We start from the raw sequence: 25,927 nt of genomic DNA on the forward strand, positions 1-25,927 counted from the left end.
GCAGTGACAGACAGATGTAGCTACTTTCTTAAGTATGGCTGAGGATTTGTGAGTCGTGGGTAGTGGTGTTGGAGATGCCAGCTTAGCCACAACCTAGCACAAGGTGGACTTGGAATGTGTTGCTCTTTCTCATTTTCTAATACCATATCACTATTGCATAATATATTCAAAGGAATGAACATCTGAGGACAAAATATCAACACAGAATGCCCTTTGTGATCTCCGTAATCTTTATTTTATTTAATGTTCCTGGGTGCCTTACTAAGTCTCTGCATTATTACACTGGGTGATCTGTAAGAAGTCTAAAGGACAACTGACAGTGATTTGCTGCCCTGGCATCAACTCTAATGAACTGCCAGAAAAGAGTCCTTAAGAAGGCACTTTGATGTTGGAGTGCATAAGGCTTTTGGAGAGGAAAAATGGAATCCAGTTTCTTATCAGCTGTGCATTTCAATCTATCCACTTGCAGAAATGTGTCATTCTTCTGGGAAGTTGTCTTTTATTTTAACAAAATATGGGGTTGAATGTAGCTTTCTGTGTCACATAATATCATTTCTGAAAGAGTGAGCTGAATAAATGAAAGGGAATTCAATTACTCATCCCCAATCCTGTTTGTTGAAGATATGCTCTCATCTGCTGGAAAAGAGATGACAAACTGTATAGAAGGGGAAAGGTGCTCCCTTTTTAACCCAACAGGATTCAGTCAATTTAGTGACTGAGTGGTCTGCTCCATTAAATACAACATCCTATGCTTAATTTTAGAGTGAATGGCCAATGTCTATCAAAGCAGACCTGAAAAGCAGAATAATAGAATTGTAGAATTGGAAGGGATCCTGAGGGTCATCCAGGCCAACCCACTGCAATGCAGGAAACTCGACTAAAGCATCCATGGCAAATGGCATCCAACTTCTGCTTAAAAACCTGCTGTAAAGGAGACTCCACCAACTTCCGAGGGAGTCCATTTCACTCTTGAACAGCTTTTACCATCCAAAGATTCTTCCTGATATTTAGTTAGAATCTACCTTTCTTGTAACTTGAATCCATTGGTTCAGATCCTACCTTCCAGAGCCAGAGAAAAGAAGCTTCCTCCATTTTCCACGTGACAACCATATTTGAAGATGGCTTTCATATCTCCTCTTAACCAGGCTTTGTTGTTTAGTCGTTTAGTCGTGTCCGACTCTTTGTGACCCCATGGACCAGAGAACGCCAGGCACCTCTGTCCTCCACTGCCTCCCGCAGTTTGGTCAAACTCATGCTGGTAACCTCGAAAACACTATCCAACCATCTCGTCCTCTGCCGTCCCCTTCTCCTTGTGCCCTCCATCTTTCCCAACATCAGGGTCTTCTCCAGGGAGTCTTCTCTTCTCATGAGGTGGCCAAAGTACTGGAGCCTCAGCTTCACAATCTGTCCTTCCAGTGAGCACTCAGGGTTGATTTCCTTCAGTATGGAGAGGTTTGATCTTCTTGCAGTCCATGGGACTCTCAAGAGTCTCCTCCAGCACCATAATTCAAAAGCATCAATTCTTCGGCGATCAGCCTTCTTTATGGTCCAGCTCTCACTTCCATACATCACTACTGGGAAAACCATAGCTTTAACTATACGAACCTTTGTTGGCAAGGTGATGTCTCTACTTCTCAAGATGCTGTCTAGGCCTGTCATTGCCCTTCTCCCAAGAAGCAGGCGTCTTTTAATTTCGTGGCTGCTGTCACCATCTGCAGTGATCATTGAGCCCAAGAAAGTAAAATCTCTCACTACCTCCATTTCTTCCCCTTCTATTTGCCAGGAGGTGATGGGACCAGTGGCCATGATCTTCGTTTTTTTGATGTTGAGCTTCAGACCATATTTTGCGCTCTCCTCTTTCACCCTCATTAAAAGGTTCTTTAATTCCTCCTCACTTTCTGCCATCAAGGTTGTGTCATCTGCATATCTGAGGTTGTTGATATTTCTTCCGGCAATCTTAATTCCGGCTAGGGATTCATCCAGCCCAGCCTTTCGCATGATGAATTCTGCATATAAGTTAAATAAGCAGGGAGACAAAATACAGCCTTGTCGTACTCCTTTCCCAATTTTGAACCAATCAGTTGTTCCATATCCAGTTCTAACTGTAGCTTCTTGTCCCACATAGAGATTTCTCAGGAGACAGATGAGGTGATCTGGCACTCCCATTTCTTTAAGAACTTGCCATAGTTTGCCGTGGTCGACACAGTCAAAGGCTTTTGCATAGTCAATGAAGCAGAAGTAGATGTCTTTCTGGAACTCTCTAGCTTTCTCCGTAATCCAACGCATGTTTGCAATTTGGTCTCTGGTTCCTCTGCCTCTTCTAAATCCAGCTTGCACTTCTGGGAGTTCTCGGTCCACATACTGCTTGAGCCTTCCTTGTAGAATTTTAAGCATAACCTTGCTAGCGTGTGAAATGAGTGCAATTGTGCGGTAGTTGGAGCATTCTTTGGCACTGCCCTTCTTTGGGATTGGGATGTAGACTGATCTTCTCCAATTTTCTGGCCACTGCTGAGTTTTCCAAACTTGCTGGCATATTGAGTGTAGCACCTTAACAGCATCATCTTTTAAAATTTTAAATAGTTCAGCTGGAATACCATCACTTCCACTGGCCTTGTTATTTGCAGTGCTTTCTAAGGCCCATTTGACTTCACTTTCCAGGATGTCTGGCTCAAGGTCAGCAACCACACTACCTGGGGTATACGAGACATCCATTTCTTTCTGGTATAATTCCTCTGTGTATTCTTGCCACCTCTTCTTGATGTCTTCTGCTTCTGTTAGGTCCTTTCCACTTTTGTCCTTTATTATGGAAATCTTTGTACGAAATGTTCCTTTCATATCTCCAATTTTCTTGAACAGATCTCTGGTTCTTCCCATTCTATTGCTTTCCTCTATTTCTTTGCATTGCTCGTTTAAGAAGGTCTTCTTGTCTCTCCTTGCTATTCTTTGGAAATCTGCATTCAATTTCCTGTATCTTTCACCATCTCCCTCGCATTTTGCTTGCCTTCTCTCCCCCGCTATTTGTAAGGCCTCATTGGACAGCCACTTTGCTTTCTTGCATTTCCTTTTCATTGGGATGGTTTTCGTTGCTGCCTCCTGTATAATGTTACGAGCCTCCATCCATAGTTCTTCAGGCATTCTGTCCACCAAATCTAAATCCTTAAACCTGTTCCTCACTTCCACTGTGTATTCATAAGGGATTTGACTTAGATTGTATCTTACCGGCCTAGTGGTTTTTCCTACTTTCTTCAGTTTAAGCTTGAATTTTGCTATAAGAAGCTGATTATCTGAGCCACAGTCAGCTCCAGGCCTTGTTTTTGCTGACTGTATAGAGCTTCTCCATCTTTGGCTGCAGAGAATATAATCAATCTGATTTCGATGCTGCCCGTCTGGTGATGTCCATGTGTAGAGTCGTCTCTTGTGTTGTTGGAAAAGCGTGTTTGTGATGACCAGCTTGTTCTCTTGACAGAACTCTATTAGCCTTTGCCCTGCTTCGTTTTGATCCCCAAGGCCAAACTTGCCAGTTGTTCCTTTTATCTCTTGACTCCATACTTTAGCATTCCAATCCCCTATAATGAGAAGAACATCCTTCTTTGGTGTCACTTCTATAACGTCTTGTAAGTCTTCATAGAATTGGTCAATTTCAGTTTCTTCAGCACAAGTAGTTGGTGCATAAACTTGGATTACTGTGATGTTAAAAGGTCTGCCTTGGATTCGTATCGAGATCATTCTATCATTTTTGAGATTGCATCCCAGTACAGCTTTCGCCACTCTTTTGTTGACTATGAGGGCCACTCCATTTCTTTTACGGGTTTCTTGCCCACAGTAGTAGATATGATGGTCATCCGAACTGAATTCACCCATTCCCGTCCATTTTAGTTCACTGATGCCCAGGATGTCAATATTTATTCTTGCCATCTCATTTTTGACCACCTCCAACTTACCCAGGTTCATGGTTCTTACATTCCAGGTTCCTATGCAATATTTTTCTTTACAGCATTGGACTTTCCTTTCGCTTCCAGGCATATCCGCAACTGAGCGTCCTTTCGGCTTTGGCCCAGCCGCTTCATCAGCTCTGGATCTACTTGTACTTGTCCTCCGCTCTTCCCCAGTAGCATGTTGGACGCCTTCCGACATGAGGGGCTCATCTTCCAGCGTCATATCTTTTATATGCCTGTTGTCTTTGTCCATGGAGTTTTCTTGGCAGGGATACTGGAGTGGCTTGCCGGTTCCTCCTCCAGGTGGATCACGTTTGGTCAAAACTCTCCACTATGACCTGTTCATCTTGGGTGCCCTGCTCGGCATAGTTCATAGCTTCTCTGAGCTCTTCAAGCCCCTTCGCCACGGCAAGGCAGTGATCCATGAAGGGGTTAACCAGGCTAAACATGCCCAACTCTCTCAACCATTCTTCATATGGCTTGGTTTCCAGATCCTCAAGTATCTTGGCCGCCCTTCTCTGCAGATGTTCTAGTTTGTCAATAATAATAATAATAATAATAATAATAATAATAATAGTAATAATAGTAATAATAATAATTTAATAATAATAATAATAATAATAATAATAATAATAATAATAGGGAGCCAGTGTGGTGTAGTGGTTAAGAGCGGTAGACTTGTAATCTGGGGAACCAGGTTCGCGTCCCCGCTGCTCCACAAGCAGCTGCTGGGTGACCTTGGGCTAGTCACACTTCTCTGAAGTCAGCCCCACTCACCTCACAGAGTGTTTGTTGTGGGGGAGGAAGGGAAAGGAGAATGTTAGCCGCTTTGAGACCCCTGAAGGGGAGTGATAAAGCGGGATATCAAATCCAAACTCTAATAATAATAATAATAATAATAATAATAATAATAATAATAATAATTTATTCTGAAAATTAATATATAAAGCTTAAAGTTGTGAGGACTGATCATGTGGTGTAGATACTAAAGGAATAGGCTTGCATGCAGGAAATTGTGAATTCTGTCTTTTGAACTACATCTTCATTCCTTGTTTACATTGCTACCTTTATGCAAAAAGTCCAGGATTCAAGTGCTGCCATCTCTCGAGGACCTTTGTTAACAAAGCACATAAAAGTCTTCAGATCAAAAGTCTAGAGACCTGCTGCCCTTCAGTACAGGGCAGGAGAGAGAACCAGTGTCACCAGGCATATGGCAGCTGTTTATATCCTTCTTTATATTTTTGAGGATCTCTGTATGCAAAATGCTCCACAGTGGGCAATGAGAGTCCTTGTTGCAGTTCAGGTACTCAGCCACTGCATTGCTTACTATTGATACTCAATGGCCTGGAAGCTCAGCAGTGAAACTCACAACTGCAGGCAAATAGCTTTATCTGCTCTACAGAGTTGTGACGATAAAAGGAGATTAGAATTGTAAAGCACTTTATACATTGAGATAGCCGGGGATGATTATTGTTTGGGGTGGCACTGGAATGAAGATAAGACTGCTTACAGAAATGTCACATTTCCCAAAACCAAGTTCTGCATCTTGAATAATTCATTAATAGAGTTTGAGATCTTTACTCACCTTTTTCGTTGCAGGATCTCAAAACGTTTTAGAGGCATCACATCCTTCAAAGTGTGCTGTGCCATCTAATATTTATGCTCTCTCCTCTTTCTGAGCTCAACATGATTAACCCACACCCAAAACACTGATATTATGTAATGCTTTCAAAATGTTTGGCAATGGTTTTTAGAGGGTTATAAAATATTATCATGCTTTGCCTGATTTCATGCTGATGGCACTTCATTGTTTATACTGTCTTTAAACTTCTTTGCATTCATATTTCCCCCACCTGCCCTGTGTTAATAGGTTCGGTTTTTCACAAACCAGCCGTATTTTTAGAGTCAAAAGCATTATGAAAGCCAGGTTAAACAGCTCCTTGCTTTGAAGCAAGCTGGAATTATTAAAGGAACTCATCATGGGCAGAGTTGCTTTAACTCAAGCAAGAGAGATTAAACTGTGATCCACAAACTACCTGAAAGCCAGCAGCTTTAACAACAGTGGGATGGCAGCAAGTGAACAAATGTAATGCCATGGTACTGGGTTGCACATCAATTTGCTCCAACAGAAATAAAGCAATTTCATATCCCTTTTATCTCAATGGCCCAATCTTCTGAGTCACCGTGTCAGCAAACAAATGTCCAGGGTTAAGTGTCAACAGCAGCTCTGCTGGCTTAAGATGTGCCTCTATTCCGGAATCACATTTTTTCTGGAATTTCACTCAGATGAAGGAGCATGTGTAGCTGACACTACACAAGAGTTGTAGTAGCATAGTGAATGCCTGCTGGGATGAAAAGATCTTCATTCTTAAGGAAATCAGCCCTGAGTGCTCACTGGAAGGACAGATCGTGAAGCTGAGACTCCAATACTTTGGCCACCTCATGAGAAGAGAAGGCTCCCTGGAAAAGACCCTGATGTTGGGAAAGATTGAGGGCACAAGGAGAAGGGGATGACAGAGGATGAGATGGTTGGATAGTGTTCTTGAAGCTCCCAGCATGAGTTTGACCAAACTGCGGGAGGCAGTGGAAGACAGGAGTGCTTGACATGCTCTGGTCCATGGGGTCACAAAGAGTTGGACACGACTAAACAACAACAAAATAGGCTGGACATTCAGTAGGGAGTGGCCCTGTCTGACCTCAACTGCATGACTAGGGGTGGATGAATTTGTTGATTTAAGTTTCTTCAGTCCAGTGGCGTAGCGTGGGGGGGTGCAGGGGGGGCTGGCCGCACCAGGCGCAACATCGGGGGGGGGGGCACGCTCGCACTCGCAGCTCTCTACCCCTACTAAAATCCACAGGTTAGGGGGCACAAATTACTTGCCTTGCCCCAGGTGCTGACAACCCACGCTACGCCACTGCTTCAGTCTGTCCTATTTCCACACCAGTGTTAAGATTTTTCTAAACCCTGCAAGAAAATGTGCACACTTTCCCATACACATTTCTCCTAACATATGCATGTTTGCATGGAACGCTTATACACATTATTGCACGCAATTATCCTAACTGAATTGTTTTCACTAATATATGCATTTTGCTGTGCACAAATTTTTGTATCCATTATTTTGGTTGGCGACTAATAACAAAATTCAGAGAAGTGAGAATTTCTCAAGAAAGCTGTAGTTTTCATTTTGGTTTGGACAGTGTGAATTAGGTAGGTTTGCATTAAAATGTCAGTCAAAGTCATTTCTTCCCATCCATATGCAGGGCATAGAACTAGAGCCTGAGAGATGTGACAAGGATGAGACTAAAGGTGGTTCCTCTATGAAAAATTCATTTCAGGCTCATTCAGAGGAATTTTATTTCATGTATGCTCCGGGTGGAATGGTTTTCAAAAAATATGAGGTTAACATAACTGCTATATGCTTAGAAACCAAAGGGAACCTAGAAAAAGAGTGCAACATTTTTGTGGGCCTGACATCAAAGAAACAGGCTTATATCTTAGGACTTTCCCACCTTATGTGGAGACTGCTGAGAGACATTAACACATCCTGCCTCTCCCAGCCCATCAGGTCTCATTGACCAGTCCCATCCTCATTTAAGATGGAAGGCAACTGGTGGTCCTGGTCCACTATTAGAGGACTGGTCCAGTGAGTCCCTGAGGAGCAGAAGGGCAAGGCACTTTGTAATCATCTCTCAGTGAGTTGGTAACCACAGTGTATTGGGAATTGATCATATTGCTGGGGGACATGATATAGAACAGGGCTTATCAACTTTTCTGGGCCAGTAAGCATGTTTGGAATTTTGAGAAAGTGCTGTGGAAACCAGTCACAAAATGGCTGACATTGGGCGTGTGGCATAATGCAAAATGACTGCTATGAGGGTATGTCAGGAAAGCAGGAGCCAATGCAAATAGAAACTGAGCAAGAAGAGTAAACAGTCTCTCATGCACTGTGGATTTTTGAGGGGATAATTACTGAGACTTTTTTGGATGTCATAGGAGGTACTGGTGGGCACGCTGGTGCCCATGGGCACTGTTCTGCCAACCCCTGTTTTAGGGTGTCTCAGCATGGTGTGTTTTAAGGTGAAAAACACCAGGGTTAAGATTATGGGAGAGAAACACACATTCTGTATGTACTGGAAACACAGAAAGATTTGTTTCAGGATAGTTAAGGGGTGGAACTGTTGAAATATGCTGAGAGTGCTGGACTTGGGCACAACTTAAGACAGGGGTCAGCAACCTTTCTCACCAGTCCACCATCCCTCAGACGATGTGGTGGGCTGGACTATATTTTTTTTTGGGGGGGGGGAGAACGAATCCCTATGCCCCACAAATACCCCAGAGATGCATTTTAAATAAAAGTACACATTCTACTAATGTAAAAAGACACTGATTCCTGGACTGTCCACAGACCAGATTGAGAAGGCGATTGGGCTGCATCTGGCCACGGGCCTTAGGCTGCCTACCCCTGTCCTAAGACAATGTTGTAACCATTTACCCTGTTCTAGATGCACTGTGCACTACTGTAAGGCCATTTCTGAGCATCTGGATGCACTGCTGCCTTGAACGGCTTGTCAGCATTTCTTTTTTAATTCTCCTACTGGAGACTTCATAATAAACCATGTTAATTTATTTTGTGATGCTTCTTGGCATGCAGAGTTACCCATCAGATGCAGAATTTCATTCAAAAGTTAGTCTTGAGCTACCTAGCGATTTTGAATTAATGGGACATTGGCAGGAAACTGCAAGGGCTGTTTGTTTTCTTTTGGCTTTTTGCTGACTTGAAGGACTATTTTTGTGCTCGAGTCACTTGCAGTTTTTTGAAAACTACAACACTAGACAAGTTTATTTTGGCACCTGTCACCAATATGTACAATTCGTTGGAAGAATCTTTCTCATCTAGTACACTGGAGAGCTGACAGTTTTCAGCTGTGGTGTAGGGCTGTGCACCAGATCCAGCCGTGTCCTGAACCAAATTGGGCTGATTCAGAGGGATCTGGGTGGAGGCAGTCCTGACCCACCACCACCTAAGCCTCCTCCTATCACTCAGGAGCCTTTGTCCTCTGTGAATGTGGAAGTAATTCTGATGCTGGACCAGCTCTGTTGCTGCTTCCATTGCTGCATTCCATTGGAGAGACACCAGGACAAATGAGCTTTGCAGAGGCAGCTGACTCAAAGGAATGTCTGTTTGCTTGCCCATCTCAGAACTCTTCTCCTTCCTTCAAATGAAAGGTGCAGGGGGCGTGTTGCTTGTTGGATCAATGCATTACTTTGAGATTAGCAATGCATTCAGCCTCATGAATGTGCTGAATCCTATAACCCGTGACTTACGTACCAATATGATTATGCATTACAGCTTTTCACAGAACTGGAGCTGTGAGTTCAAGTTCTTCACCATCAACCGGGGAAGGCCAGAAGTGTCTCATTTACAGTGGTACCTCTAGTTACGGACTTGATCCGTTCCGGGGTGCCATTCACACCCCAAAAAGTCTGCAACTAGAGAGCCATCTCTGCACACACACGCAGCGCGATAGATCACTTCTGTGCATTCGCTTCTGGGTTTGCTGCGTTTGTATCCTAAAAAAACACAGCCAGAGACTGATGTAACAAGAGGTACGACTGTAAATGCTTTAACCAAGTGCCAGTTAATATGACTATAGCATCTGCATGGCAGCAACACGTCCATTGAGCTGATGCACTGCTCTCCAATGCTGCATTGATACTTATAGAGTATCCAATGCTGCATCGATCACCTATAGAGAAAGTGGGTGTGGCTTGGCTGGTACAGCCTTGCAGGTCAAATGGAGAGTCCTAACAGGCCTGATTAGGTGCTGCCAGAACTGCATCAGGCTGATCCCAGGCCTCAGAACCTAAGTATGAAAGTCTCTCCACCTGATTCTGAGATGGAACTTTCTGCTACTCTTAGTCCTAAAGCATGGAATGAAAGAAAAAGGATGTTGAAAGCCAGGTGCCAATCAATGATGTCTAACTAGATGCACAATTGAAGGATATCTAGAGATAACAGACTCAATAACTGATATTGACAACACTACTACTACTATTACTACTACTACTAATTTATTTCTACCCCGCCTATCTGGCTGGGTCTCCCCAGCTACTCTGGGCAGCTTCCAACAAAAGATTAAAAATACATTAAAACATCAGTCATTAAAAACTTCCCTAAACATGGTAAATGTTTTGGGATACCTAGTAAGAATGAATAACATATGCTGGTTAATAATATTACCAAGAGGAATAGTTTGTGATCATTTTTTGGACAAAAAAAAATTATTGACAGAGCCAGGCTTATTGTTTATAAATTGTTTACACAATTCTATTCTGACTTTATTCTTTTAAAGAATTTTTGAAGTTTCTATTTTGAACTGTTACAGTACTCATTCCAGAGATGGGTACAAATGCAATGGTTTTTATTTTATCAATATGTGAATGTGACTGACAAAACAAATGCTCATGCAGCTCAGGAGGGGAATTCTCTGGGGTCTGTCAAAGAAGACTGAATGAGGCCAACACAATGTGGTTCTGCTTGCCCTGCCAGGTCACTTAAACCCGTCAGTAACATTTTGTTACTCAAAATGCCAGGAGGATTGGAAAGTTTCAATGAAAGTGGGATTGATGTTTGGCACTTCTCCACACCTTAATATTCTTTCCACTAACCCAAATTGTTGAGAGTGTTACCTTTAGTACCTGGACACTGAGGAAAAGAGTTGGTGGCTGTGAGCTTTCATATTGCTAGCATTTTTCAGTGTTACTGTTTAGGGGTAGATTGCTTTTTGAACTCTGACAGATATTTATTAAAACTGGAACAGGCATTGTTTCAGAACTTTTTTAGATACAGCCTTGAGGTTGACAGGTATTTTAATATGTAACTACATATTTTAACTCATTTATGTTTTGGAAAATTTGAAGTCAGTGTGTTTTTAACATTTGATCCCCCCCCCCAGCATTTTTAATGTATACATAATGTATTTTATGTAAACTGCTTAGAGGTTTTGATGATTAAGTTGTATATAAATGGCACATAAGTGGTATATAAATCCTGTTATTGGTTATGAAGAAGCCAAATGCCCAATTTTACTTATTTATTTATTATTACATTGATGTTCCAACTTTCCCCATAGGATCTCAGGATGGTGTGCTTGGTTCTCCCCTCTCTACTGTATCTTCCACGTAACCCTGTGAGGTAAATTCAGCTGAGGGTCTATGGCTGCGTTAGCACATAATAGTAAGCCAAACCATTGCTTAGCTTGAATGCTCAAATCCACTGGCTTCTGAGGAGGAGCTCTCTCCCTCTTTGCTCTTCCACAGACCTTTTAGGCCACTGCATGGCTCTACAGCCACAGCAGCTGCTGTAACTCTCCAGTGGTTTGACTTCACCCTTGAAGGTACACTCTTCCAATGTCACTCCCAAGAGGTTTAAACCATGCTTCAACATGCCATCTCACCTCCTTAACCATGATCTGTAGCTATCGTTCAGTTTACCATGATGTGGAAAACAGGTCAATGACTGCCACAGTCTCCTCATAAACTTCAAAGCTGAATGGGGATTTCTACCTACACCATTCAGCCTCTCTTTGCTATAGTAATGGTTTTTCACTGAAGGATTTACTTGGTACAGAGGTTGAATATTGGCAAATGGGCCAATTCTTGAAAGTTTGCATAATAACAATGACTTTTTAAAAATGGACAGAAAACATTTGCACTTTTCTTCTTTTAAGGCTGTAGAAGCCTTGGATTACACCTTTGGTTCCTGTTTTATAGCAGCCTTTTAGATGAACTGTGTGACTGCCACTTCACTCCAAAGTGCCTTAGTTATGCTAAACAGCATTCTTTCTGAAATAAGCTTTCAGGTGTGTGGCACATTACAGCATTTTCCTCTGCCTCCTCTTTTGTACACCACTCAAAACATACCCTTTCTATTCCCCCATTAAAGAAGCACGTTTAAATCACTTGCAGCGCAGTCTTCTATGTTTCTACTCAGAAGTAAGCACTACTGAGTTCACTGAGACTTACTCTCAGATGAGGGTGTATAGACTGGAGCCTGAGACTGTGCTAAGCCTAGGGCCCAATCTGCCATCAACCTTCTGTTACTTAAAATAAAATGAAAGCTCATGTACAACTCTCATTTATTTCAACTGGTATTGTGAAAGTGGCAGTATTGGAGGCAGGTGGGTTTAAAAATATTTCTGCGCCATCTTTCCATCCATCAAGATCCACAACAATGCAAAGCAAGCAAATAAAACACAGTAAACCACTCTAAATAAGAAAACCAGAGCAGAAGCAGCAATAAAGCAATGGTGCTAAATGGGGAGGTGGTAATGAACAGTTATCCCAGATTCAGTGGTGCTTTTGGGGCAGGACTTTGGGGCAGATGTTGTCAAGGATGAGCTGGGACCCGCTAGACGGAGCAGGGTTGACATACTACACTTTGAAGTAAGTAGCATAATGCACATTGCCATTTAAATGCTGAGGGAGGGACATAAGGCTATTAAGTCTAATTACCTAAGTGCACCACTGAACAGATTTCACCCAAAGCCTTTTAAACTATGGGTAGGCAAACTAAGGCCCGGGGGCCAGATCTGGCGCAATCGCCTTCTAAATCCGGCCCGCAGACCGTCCAGGAATCAGTGTGTTTTTTCATGAATAGAATGTGTCCTTTAATTTAAAATGCATCTCTGGGTTATTTGTGGGACCTGCCTGGTGTTTTTACATGAGTAGAATGTGTGCTTTTATTTAAAATGCATCTCTGGGTTATTTGTGGGGCATAGGAATTCGTTCATTTCCCCCCAAAAATATAGTCTGGCCCCCCCACAAGGTTTGAGGGACAGTGGACTGGCCCCCTGCTGAAAAAGTTTGCTGACCCCTGTTTTAAACCATTGCTATTGTAAAGGTGTTCTCCACTCTGACTACTGAAATTCCTCACAGAAAAAAAACCTCCAGAAAGTACTGTGGAAGAATTACAAGAGGGAGAGACTCTAGTGTGAAAACACTAAATAAAAACATACCAGGAGATTTGATTCCATCCTTCTAGGCATGAGGAGGGACAGTGGCTTCCTGCCATGCTACAGATGTCTATCTACATAACAATGCTAGGATGATAGGGTTATTCCATACTACTGCTGTTGTGAAAGGCCATTTAACTGTATTGTCACATAGCACTGTTTTTGCATTTTATTACCATCTGACTTCACTGGTCACCATAGGTGCCAGCTTCCTGGGAACCTGGGTGCCTGAGCACTCACAAAATTCCCCATGAAGGGGCCGGGCACCCACAAATTCTGGCGCCAGGGCCAGGCACGCTTCATAGCACCCTTGGCCCCAGGCACCCATGGTCGCAGGGCCAAGCTGGCACTCCTGCTGGTCACCACGGCTTTCCCCATCTTCATGAACATGCTTAAAACTTCCCAGTCGAGGATAATACGGAGGTGCATCCAACTAGAGGTCAGGTGAGCAGTGATGTTCCACCACACCAGCCACTACTGCTTTAGCCCATTGAAGCTTATGCTGTAATAAGTGTTAAGTTTTTTAAGGTGCTGCAAGACTTTGTTGTTTTGGCTTCAGAAGGCTAACATGGTTCTACCTCTCTAGAGGAGGAGGGAAACCCCCATTACATGCTGACTGGGATAGAATTGGTTCAGATGATTGATCGGCTGCCTTACCCCTTGTGCAAAGAGCTGCTTACAGTGTTTGTCTCAGAGGGATGTGTGCACGCAGAATGGCTGGAGGCAGAACTGTGACCTTACGCAACTCTGATCCTCCAATGTATGACTCTGCCAGCTGACAGATTGTGTGGGATGACTCTGGAAGACATTGATGTCAGTATTCTAAAATTGGAACAGGCATTTTCTTTTCTTCGGCGCCCTCCATTCATCACTGCTTTCTTGTTAAATCAAAATAATCTGTGATTTAATTTTTAATTTAATTTTTTTACCCAGATGGTTTTAATGTGATTAGCAGTTCCAGTTTTTAAATTGGGCTAATTACATTTTCCCGTTGACTATCTGCATGCTACTTTCTGAAATAGCCCTTTTGCAGTCTGAGAAATGTATATTTTAGGGCAGCCCCCAAGCTTTTAGGGTGAGTGCAAAGTAGCAAAGTTATCAGTGACAAGTAAGTGTGTGCACAGTGGAGCAGTTACATAATTTCTGACTCTATACTTAATTGGGTGTGCGTGCAAGGGAGAATCTTTAGACAGTCGTGTGCGCTAGATTCGCTTCAAAATGTGGTAAGCTAGCCCACATTTTTAAGCTCTCTTGCTAGTTTTGCTGAGTGGGATCTTGGGCTTCTGCCTCACAGTCCTGCCTTGACAGGACCACAAAGTGTGGGTAAGGACAGCTTGATATGCTCTGTGTTTCCAAATCTGAAATAATCTCTGGAAACAGGCATAGACTGTCTCATTTGAAAGGTGAGATACATTGGTGCAATTTCGCCACTGCAATTAGACCCATTGGAAGCCACTGCATGCAAGGCTTATGGCAGATAAAACATTTACGCTGTCCATCAAATATCTCCCTAATTGGAATTTTTTGAAAGTAATGTATGAAATATCCCAGAAAACACAAAGGAGGAGCCCAAAGGCAAGACGGGCTCCTTTTGAAGGGAGCAGATGCACCAGCAATTAGAAATCCACAAATGAGAGAAAGGGAGCATCTTGAGGAAATTACTGGTTATCAACAAAGCAACTGAAAATGAATATCCATGTTCAGGAGGGGAAAGTGATATATGAAGACAGGATGCTTTTTTTTAAAGGAGAAACTGCCTTGTAAATGTTGTGGATCTGAAAGTAGCATAGAGGCATACTCAAATTTGTCTGTCGGTCAAGTATATTGCTGGTTATTGCAGCCATGTGAAATTATTGCATTCAGAAGTGGCTTGCTGGGTGAGGTGGAACTGCTATGCTAGCTTCCTAGCAGGTGGGTCACTTTTGCTTACCAGGAGGGGGAGAGGGAGGACCCTGTAATAATATAGTGGGGTCAGATGTAGTTTTCCTGTCAAGCTTCATTCTGCAGTGCTAAGTGTGATTCACATTTCAATTCCCATTTACCTTTGTATGCTCTAACTTTCATAGAATACCATGGTAGCCATGACATTGCTGGCAAGCCTACAAAATGCTAGGCTGCTTTATAAATGTAGTTAGCATGATTATTATTTTCCCCAAAGTAGCATAAAAGAATCCAAGGGCGAGAGAATCAAGGAACATCCCCCCCTCAAAACAAGGAAGAAATGAGAGAGATCTTTCTTCAGAAGGCAAGGAACTGTAAGGAACAATGAAAAAAAAAATCAGTCTTATCAGTGATTGGGTGGAGTGAGGATGAGACAAAAAAGCTCATTGTAATGATCGGGACATAATATGTATGAAAAGCATGACTGTGTTTTCATTATAAATGAGCGATATAGAAATTTTAATATAGAAAGTGAATTATTATATTGATCTAAGGCCCCATCTGTACTGTAAATTTATACATTCACACCACTTTAAACAACCATGGTTTCTCCCAAAGAATATGGGAACTGTAGTTTGTTAAAAGTATTGAGAGTTGTTAGGAGACCCCTGCCCCCCCACAAGAGTTACGATTCTCAGAGTGATCTAATAGGCAATCCCTCTTCCTATGGGACTCTGGGAATTGTAGTTTTGTGAGGGGAATAGGGGTCTCATAACAACTCCCAGCACCCTTAACAAACTGCAAATCCCAGGATTCTTTGCAAGAAGCCATAGCTGCCTGAAGTGGGATGATATTGCTTTAATGTATAGGGCATATGGAGCCTGATTCATTTTCACAACATAGCAAGGTGAAGCATGTTACTATTTTTTTCCCACTTTAAAGAAATAAAGAATGAAGTCAAGAATTGTGAAATTGCTGGAGTCCATAACCAAGTTGGATAATCAACTCAGACATATAACAGCAAAGACTAATAGTGGGCCACCTTGGTTTATCTGGTCTTATTGTCTAAACTCATCACACAACAAAAAGGGCCTGGGGATAACTTGCTAAGGTGAATCACACAAGTGGTAGAAACACAGAAGGAGTAACCGAGAAATGTTCTTAAAATAAATCTTATTAATCATTAATATGGTATCTCTAGTCTTCATAAATTTCAAAAAATCTGAAACTTACTCCATCATATCATGGTTTTTACAGGAAACTGTGAATGTTCACAGTTCAGAAAGTGCTTCATTTCCATCATCTAGACCAAGAGACCTGTATCTGTTACTGGACTACAACTCCCATCATTCCCAGCCATTGGTCATGCTGACTGAGACTAGTGTGAGTTATAGTCCAACAGCATTTGGTGGGGAACCTGATTGGCTGCCCCTGTCAAATTCTGTTTTAAAGGGCTTTCCTGATAAATTTTTGAAGCCCTGATATAGCATTGCTAAAATTACCCAGATTATTTAGCAAGAAAACTAATGTTCTATCCCCACTCTTTGTTCCTGCTCTTTTGGACCCTCCATAGCTTTATTTTGACAAAATCCCTGTCTTCGGAGCACTTAAGAAAATAGAAGGCTCCAATTAAATTCATCTGCCAGCGAGTCACAAGCTAGAACAGACAGGGGACTATTTAAGAGCTAGAATTAAAGCATTCAAAATAGAGCAACGCTAGATAATCAATAAGATGGCAAATAAGTCCTCACTCATATAGTCAAATTATACATTTGCACACAATTTGGATTTCGGTCTTGCATTCTGGAGAGACATCTGACAAGAAAGAAGCTAAAATTATGCCCACAGCAGAAAATCACACCAGGACACTAGATCCAGCTTTGCAGCATTCTGCCATAGTAATGACTATTTCAGCTGCTTTAAAACAGAGCCTCATATACACTGCACTAAGCATGCCAAGTTGAGGCACACATAGTATTCCACACACATTTCAAGTAGGGAGGAGATTGCCTCCATCATGAGATGTGAACAGGGGAGAACTTGTACACAGAAAACTTCCATATTAGTATTAGGGCCTCCACACCCACAGCAGATCACTACGTTAGATTTTTGCCATGTCCTGGAGACTTTATAAAATGTTTAAGTGCAGTATGGAACTGCAAAGATGACAGTAAACAATCATATGGGTCCTTACAGATTTTGACTTAACCTTTTGAGAGCCAAAGCCACTTTATCAGATGTAGGAACATCATATATGATATTAGATGAAGGGCAAGTGGGTGTTGTTTGACCAAAATGGCATGGGGAGGGGGCAGATGGGGAGGCGATTGAACCAAATTTGGCCCGAGGAATGGAGGTTCTCCACCCTTGGGATATAATATCTGCAGCAGAATTATGCAAAGCAGAAACTATACAATAATAAGGAACTGAAGGAGGAGGAAGAAATAGAGTTCAGAGTTTAAAAACTAGAAGAGTCACTGACAACCTCCCCAGCCTTCTGTCTATGCTGCCCCTCCTCTTTGCTAATATTGCCTGTCTACCTGTCTACCTATGAACCTGCAAGCAGTGAGCAGATTGAGCAACACCTATTGTTCCCATGCACCCTTCCTGTGCATGGTTGCACAGACTGAGCCTAAAGAGAAAGAGTAAATGAATGGGCAACAGGGACAGAAGAGGAGACAGGCCACCTAAGGATGGAACCCACTGACAGTATTTTGAGCAAGGGACCTCCAAAAGCTGGCACTGAATATTGACTCCTCCCCAGGAACATCCTTAAGGATAGTACATCCTCAGAATCATATAATTATAAAGTTGGAAGCTGCCCCAAGGATCGTCTAGCCCAATCCCCTGCAATCTAAGATTTATAGCTAAGGAATCCCTAACAGAGGGCCATCCAACCTCTGTTTTAAAACCTCTAGTGAAGGAGAGCCCACCACCACCCAAAGCAGTTGGTTCCTATGTTGAACAGCTCTTACCACCATAAAGTTCTTTCTAATGCTTACCAATAGTTATTAGTTATTGTGGGGTGTGAAACACAGAGCAGTCAAATACAACGTTCCTAGAGTGGACATGTTTAGACATGAAGAGGGATGTTTGTCCAGCCAGTAGATAAACTTCCTGTTTCCTCCTGGGCTATGACAAACTTCCTCTACATGTGACCAGAGGTGGGCATGACTTTACCTGTACAGGTAACAAAAGCACAGGGCTGGCCACCATATCTCTCTCTTCTCCATTTTGCTTTCATCGAAGAAGCATCAGCCTGAGATGCTCTCTTGGCTTCCAAGAGAGGACAAAGGAACTATCTCCCTCTGGGATATACTCCAGGTATATATATTTTGTAGCTTAAGTCTGCCTTCTGGGATCCATCTGGGAACAGAATGAGTGAGTAAACTATTTTATACTTTTATACAAGACTGTGTCATGTCAATTCTTTTCTAAGAGGGAATAAAAGGGGAATTACCAGGGAACTTATTTTAGAGGCTTAAGCAGGCCTGGCAAACCTATCCACTGTGTAAGTTTACAAGGGGAATGTTACTCTGCTAAATTGTAGAACTTATTAACACAAGTTGGGAAGGATATAATTAAACAATATATCCTCTCCTGCCTCCCTGAACATTCCCACAGTTATTAAGAACATTTAACCCTTAACTTAATGCCAACAAGATGCTGCATTAAGTACGTCAAGACTTTTGAGGGCTGCTGGTCTTTTATGTCAGTAACTCCACCTATAACTGCTAAACCAGAGATGTGAATGCCCCCCCCCCCCCCGTGTTATACCACTTATGCTAAACTCCCTAGAATCTTTTACAGCTACCACTCCCTGAATTACTTATTTACCTAAATCTGTGAGAATGTGAAAACAGCTGAACTGGAATTATTCTGAGGCTGCTATAGATTTGGAGTACCCTTTTCTACTTTAGCAGCAGACCAAAATTTGTAATTCAAATTAAATTCCTTACTCTGAAATGTATACAATAGGACAAGCTGTAAAACTTAATTACTGAAGTCCAAAAATCATTTTCAGGAGCAATTACTCACAGACTTAAATAACTTCCTTGGAACTTGATTATGTACAAGACTCTCAGGACCCTGGACAGCTCCCTCTTTCAGTCATCAATTGTATCCTCAACTGACCCCATAGCCTGACAGCCTGTTAGTCCCTTGGGCAGTAAAAGGGCTATGTTTGAAAGCCCACAGTATTAGATTTGGGCCCATTCTTAAAATTACTTTCTCAAACAGGTGGATGAAAGGCAGCCACATTCAGGTAATCCAGATATAAGTAGTCATGTAGCTGAAGTCGACAAATCAGGAGTAGGCTCTTGAAATTTACTTTCGCACCAGGTTGTAATTAAGATATGAGATTCCATTGAGAAGGTGGAAAAGATATGTATCTTGAACTCAGTAGGAGGGAGGAATATGTGAAAGAAGTCATTTGAAAATAGGCACTGCTTTGATGTATGCCGGGTAGCAAATACGTGACAGGTCGGCTTTCTCTCGTGTTTCTTCGTTATTTCAGAGAGTTGCAGGCTTAATAGCAGGAGCCTATTTAACTCATATTAACTAGAACAAGTATGGATATGAATATTTCATGAGCAGCTCCTTTACAAAACATTTTGAAAAAAGAAGAACTAAGCTGGATCACTCAGGCTGAGTCTCCCCAACTAGGTGCTCTCCAGAGGTTCTGGACTACAACACCCATCAGTCCCAGTCAGTATGGCCAATAGTCAAGGATGATGGGAACTGTAGTCCAAAACATGTGAAAGAAAACAGGTTGGGAAAGACTGCTGCCACCCTTCACCCTGTTACTTGTTTGTTCTTTGTGGTTCAAATCTCTGTTCCCACCACAGCAACTGAAGCTGGAGAAAGGATTGGACTGAATTTGTATATCTTTCCATTTGGTTTACAATTATTTTATCAAAGAAAGACAGCTTGTGGTGAAGGGGAAAAAACCATAGATGATTTGAACAATCTATTGCTGAATAAATCACGATAGAAATAAGTGAATTTCTATGGTTCCCTCCCCCAAAAAATAATCCTATATTTTTCTTGAAATAACAACTTTCCAAAATGCTGCTGAACTGAGAATATCATGACAATAAAGTTACCAATTGCACATAGTATAGTTTTGCAATCCTGATCTTCCATATTGGCTAAAAAATGTGTCCTTTCCAGAAAGACTCAAAAGATTTACTCCCATATAAAGACATTTGCCATCAAACTTTAATTTACAGTTGTGCCTGAAAATGTAATTAGAGGCGGAAATGCAAAATTACTTTTAAAGAAAGGTTAAAGAACCTAACTAGCTTGCCGTTAGAGCAGCAAGTGCATTTCAAATGGGTTTGACATCTAGCATAAAATTAGCTACAGGAAGCAGACACTTTGCAGACTGCAAAAATTCTTATTACTCTTTGTCATAATGTTAAGAAGTAAAGAAAGGAATCAGGCTTGGTTTTAAGTAAAGCTAATGAAAATGTTGATTGTCTTCTCCTCCTGGAAACTTATCTACTGAATGCAGGGGTGAGGGTGCACAAATTGGGAGGTCTAATTGCTGTCATCAATTTCACCAAACAATTCAGCAGCCGGGATCATTTGCAATAAAAGCTACAGTTCTGAGAACACTTACCTGGCAGGAAGGCCCACTGAAATTAATTGGATTTAGTTTGGAATACCCCTGCTTATGTTCAGATGAATACCTAAATGTCAGTGTTACTTAACTGCGCTGCTAAAAATTATAAAGAACATCTATATGAAGCCCCTGGGAGTTTTTGTCAGGAGAACTGCCATCAAAATGCAGATAACACCCAGCTCTGTCTCTTGGTTCCATCTGAATTGACAGAGACAATTGAGGTGTTAGGGCGGTGCTTGGAGGTTGAAATGGGCTGGATGTAGCCAATAAAAGAAAGTTGAATCCTGAAAAGGCAGAGGTGTTATGTGTTCTGAGTTCCCATGGTGGGGAGATGGCCTGTTCTGGACAGCACTGCACTCCCCTGGATAGAGCAGGTCCACAGCTTCAAGGTGGTCCTAGATTCAGCACTGTCACTGAAGCCTCAGGTGGCCTCAGTGGCTAGGAATACCCATCTCCAGCTCCGGCCGGCTATAGCTGCTTTTAGACATAAATGACTTTGCCACTGTACTCCATGCTCTGGTAACTTCCAGATTGGGTTATTTTTATGCACCTTGCAAATCGTGTGGTCTCTCCTTGAGCTATGGTAAAGACAAAGTCTGATTAATCTGAGTCCATGACACTAAAACAGGCATGCCCAAAGTCCGTTTTGCGGGCCTAATCTGGCCCGCTGGTCGGTTTAATCCAGCCCCTGTGGCAGTTTATTTTCTGAGGTAAAATCCTAAAAAAAACCTGAACAACTTCAACCCTAAAAAAAGCTCAACAACTTCAATCTAAAGAAAAGGTTAGCCCTCACGGCCCTTCACTTCATCAAATCTGGCCCTCTTTGAAAAAAGTTTGGACACCACTGCACTAAAACAATTGTTAAAACTCCTCCCAAGTTCTTAAGTTTATGTTATTGGTTTTGTTGATGATGCTGTTCACAGTAATTTATATGAACAATACTGTATGTCATAAACAGTTCCACTAGTAAGTCCCTTACTCTGAAGGTTGCAGCTATGGTGGGCGGCGATAGTCAGTCATCAGGGATTCTCTGAGATGTGAAATTGCTAACTTGTGCACACTATTGACAGTGAGCATCTGCTGTACATGCACAGACGTTTACTATGCCACTTGTTGCTGGTGGCTAAAACAGTCTGGGTGAGTAGGTGGAAGCTTCTGTCTTCTCCCAACCTTAAGGAATGGGTTACAAAAGGAGAAGAGGCAATGCTCTGTCATAGGCTTATGTGTCAGAGTACATAGGTCGCCTGAAAAGAAAAAGTATTTGCTGTTCAGCAGAAAACCAGTAAAAAAAGTGGGGGAGGTGAGCCTTCTTTGGGAGGGAGTTCCACAACCTAGGCCAGGCACCCTAGTGGTCAGGCATGATGGGAATTGTAGTTCCAAAACACCTGGAGCACAGAGTTTGGGGATGCCTGGCCTAGGCCCAACTACTGAAAAGGCCGTCTCCCTTGTTCTAGAGCAGGGCTTCCCAAACTAGGGTCTCCAACTTTTTTCAAACTACAATTTACATCATCCCTGATCACTGGTCCTGCTAGCTAGGGATGATAGTAGTCCAAAAAAATCTGGAGACCCAAGTTTTGGAAACCCTGTTCTACAGCATTTAAAAATGCACATTTCATACAAGATGTGGAAAAACTTGCAGGAAAGAAATTCCACTCCTAACCCCTTCTCAAATGTTTGTTATTTATGCAATATAATCACATGAGAATGGCATGGGGACAAACATGATTGTGGGCAATGACTAGACAAAAAATGAGGGGATGTGGAATTGGTGCACTCATCCCTTATGTGATTATGCTACACAGATAAGGAACACCTGAAGCAGATTGCAATTTGATTATGAACAGTCTTACAATATAGCGAAAAGGCAAGAGTTGGAAGAGGCTTTCTCTCTACAATAAGCCTTTTTATCAGAGCATTCTTATGTGCAAATGTAGAAATAAATAAATGGGCATGTGACCCATAACAGTTCTGTGGTTCTATGCTCTTTGCAACAAGTTAAGAAAAAGGTTACCCTGTATGCTTTCATCCAGATTTGGCTTTCCCCCTTCAACAAAGGAATCCTAAAGAACTAAAGAGACCCATTTACGAAACACTCAGGGGAACTCAGTGTTGGGAAATGATCCAAGTTAATCATAATTGTATTTGTTTTTCATTTGGCTACTTAAATGGTTTAATCCTTCTGTAACATGGCTGCTCTTTCAAGATAATGAATTTGTTTGCCACTGAGCTGTTACTTTCTGTTGTGTTCTATTTATTTGATTCTATCAGCAACTGAGAATGAAACTTAGATTAGATTCTGTTTCTTTACATGTCAATTTCTCATGGGCAATACCCAATTACAATCATACTCAGAGTAGACTCATTGAAATGAATGGACTTAAATTAATTGGTTTTAGTTGTGCGTTTCTGAATATGATTTAGCTGGATATCATTCTACGCATTGATAGGCCAGTAGTTAATCGAATTTTATTCTAAACCACAACATTAGCCTTCCAGTCCTAAATATCTGCTTAAGCAGCAATTGTCCCTGTGGCAATTTTCTTTTCTTTTCTTTTTTTTACAGCTGAAATACCCTAGTTCAAGATTCCCTGCAGATTGAAACTCTCACTTCAACTGTTCCTTTCAGTATTGGTAATATCTAGAGATCTAGTTTGTACTGTAGTGTTTTTCACATTTTCAACTTCTGAATGAATACCACCAAGTGTCTTCTATGGTGTTATATTCTCTCCCCCGCCATCTCTCTCTCTCATACCACTCTCAAGGTTGGTTTGATGGCAATATGCAACTACTGAGGACAATAATATGATACAAATGGAAAGGTGCAGAAAAGGATAACTAAAGCAATCGATGGCATTGCAGAGAATGTTTATGCACAGGTTCTCAACATGATAGCTTCCACAGCCATGCCATGAAGGAAAGTCCAAAAATGCAGGCAGTATTTATCCATTGTGCAGCTTCATTGCAGAAAAGATAACAATACCTATACCAGGAGGTCCTTCATTGGGTGAGAATTAAGTGAACTGGGTGCCAGTGACTAAGAAGGCTTTGTCCTTGTCCCTTACCAGCCCCTGGTGTGGCAGCCTGGAGGAGAGCCTCTGAAGATAACCTCAGGTTGGTTATGGGAGCGATGTAGTTTCAGATATGGGGACCTAAACTACATAGGGTTTATGCCACAGAAAACTAATTACTGGAGGTGGCTGTGGAGGAGGGCTATTGCCTTAATGCACTGTTTGTGAGATTCCTAGAAGGACTTAGAATCATAGAGTTGGAAGGTACTCTGAGGGACATCCTGCAACACAGGAATCTCAACTAAAGCATAGATATTTGAAGATGGCTATCATATATCCTCTCTGTCTCCTCTTAACCAAGCTAAACATACCCATCTCCCTCAACTGTTCCTCATAAGGCTTGGCTGCCCACTATGAGAAATGAGGACATAGACTTTTGGTTTGATGCAGTAGGGCTTATCCTATGTTCTTATTAGCATATTCAGCATCACCAGATACAAGGAAATAAGTCACTGCAGAATCACCCCGGTATATTCCAAATTCTTATCAAGTGTATGCACCCTATGCCTCTTATTTGAAAGTAGGTCCCTGGGACTTATTCCTTAGTGCAGGCATCCCCAACCTTTTGCCCTCCAGATGTTTTGGACTACAATTCCCATCATCCCTGACCACTGGTCCTGTTAGCTAGGGATCATGGGAGTTGTAGGCCAAAACATCTGGAGGGCAAAAGGTTGGGGATGCCTCCCTTAGTGTCTATAGGCATGCCTTCTTACTGTGACTGCTGCTACCACAAAGGTCTTGGCTTTAACTGAAGGGCGATCATTAAAGACATTCAAAAAGGTAAGCAAAGCCATGGACTGCTTTGAATTAAGGCTGAATTAAGAGACGCAAGAAGGCAGTTATTGCTTTCTACTGAGCACATCAATGAAATGGTCATTTTGAAAACCTACATAGCTTAACCATGCAGGTCACCTGCTACATGCATTAGAGAATAAAGATGGAACCATCTTGTATTTGCAAAATACAAATTGCAAGATGAGAACAGGGGGAAGAAAAAATGATCTTGTGGAATATTTTTCCATTCTAAGAAAGTTAAATGTTTGGGAATCTTGTGCTGCATAATGAATAACAACAGTCCTTGCTGTTACATGCTACCAAATAAAGTCATATGAATCTATGCTGCAATTGTCAACAACTTCCACAGCAATTGCCAAAGAAGCAACATGTAAAATAGCTAAATGTATCCCTGTCGCACTTGTAGTACAGGAGCAACAGAATCCAAGGCAACAACTCCCAAGTGTCCTGTCATAAACACAGATTCTTGAGGGAAAAAAATATAGACTTTAATTATTTTTTATGAATATTTATTGTCCAAAACTGTAGCAGTAAGCAGCTATATTAATAATTCCTGAGCAGGCCTGATAATAAACATGGTTGAGATGCATGTTGCATTATTCCCAGTGCAAGGAAAACCCTTTCATCAATTGATCTTTATAATAGCTAAGGGAATTATGGTAACAGTCGTCCTATTATTTAATCTCCAGCCACCACACGTTTCTCATACATTTGCATTTTAATTGAGCCACTATTTCTATGTGTGCAGCACTTGAGAAGAGAATGGTTTTTGTTTTTTTTTCACCAAGACCAAAATGAAAATGCAAGGGGGGAAGGCTCAGGACCAGTCCCAAGTCCTGGATGCTTAAAGAGAATAAAAAGCATAATTGGGTCCAAAGTCCATGGAAGAAGATGAGCCCTATTTTATTTATTACATTAATCTACCGTCTTTTCCTCCAAGGAGCTCAAAGTGGTGTATATGGTTCTCCCATCCCCTCTTTTTCCTCACAGCATCCCTGTGACGTAAGTTAGGCTGAGGCCCAAGGATTCAAACCCTGGTCTCTAACCACTACACCACACTGGCACATTTGGATGTGGTGCATACATGAAATAAGCAGAGACAAATTCCTTTGTGGTTATCTCTGGTGCCAGATTTCAGATCCCAGAGTTGCTTAACAATCTGTCCTTCATGCCACTCGGTCTGGTTGTTAAACAACACCTCCATCTGCCCTGCTCTTAGCTAGCTGACTGTAATACCAACAGAATTAACCCTTCCATTACACATGGAATGATCTCTGCTGTTGCCCTTCCAACAGTTCTTCTGTCTCCACTCCCCATTCCAGACCAGCAGCTAATCTTCTTCTCCCCTTACCTTGACCACTCAAGTCCCTCCCACTGAACACAACTCTAGATAACCAATCAGCTTTGACTAGATGACACCTCAGGGAGGGGGCAGAATGAAGTTGATGCCAAGTGAGGCTAATGCTTCCTAAACAGATTAAAAAATCGCTGAAGCAATTCTTTTAAAAATATCCAAAGTAGATGCTTTTTGATTCTGCCAAATATGTTCACGGGTTCTTTTGATTCAGCTCAAGCAAAAAAAGAAAGAAAAAGAAAACCCAAAC

The 25,927-nt window shown here is 41.8% G+C and overlaps 1 long non-coding RNA gene across 1 annotated transcript in view; it reads left to right on the top strand.

Annotated features, from left to right (window-relative positions):
- Positions 1-23,102, top strand: part of LOC310825763 — a 34,680-nt gene extending 11,578 nt beyond the window's left edge. The window contains exon 3 of the long non-coding RNA XR_014555521.1: positions 23,024-23,102. This is a non-coding gene — a long non-coding RNA (uncharacterized lncRNA). The remainder of the gene's footprint in view (positions 1-23,023) is intronic.
- The last annotated feature ends 2,825 nt before the right edge of the window (positions 23,103-25,927 follow it).

This window comes from Podarcis gaigeae (assembly GCF_964106915.1).
Source record: "Podarcis gaigeae genome assembly, chromosome: 10".
NCBI lineage: Eukaryota > Metazoa > Chordata > Lepidosauria > Squamata > Lacertidae > Podarcis > Podarcis gaigeae.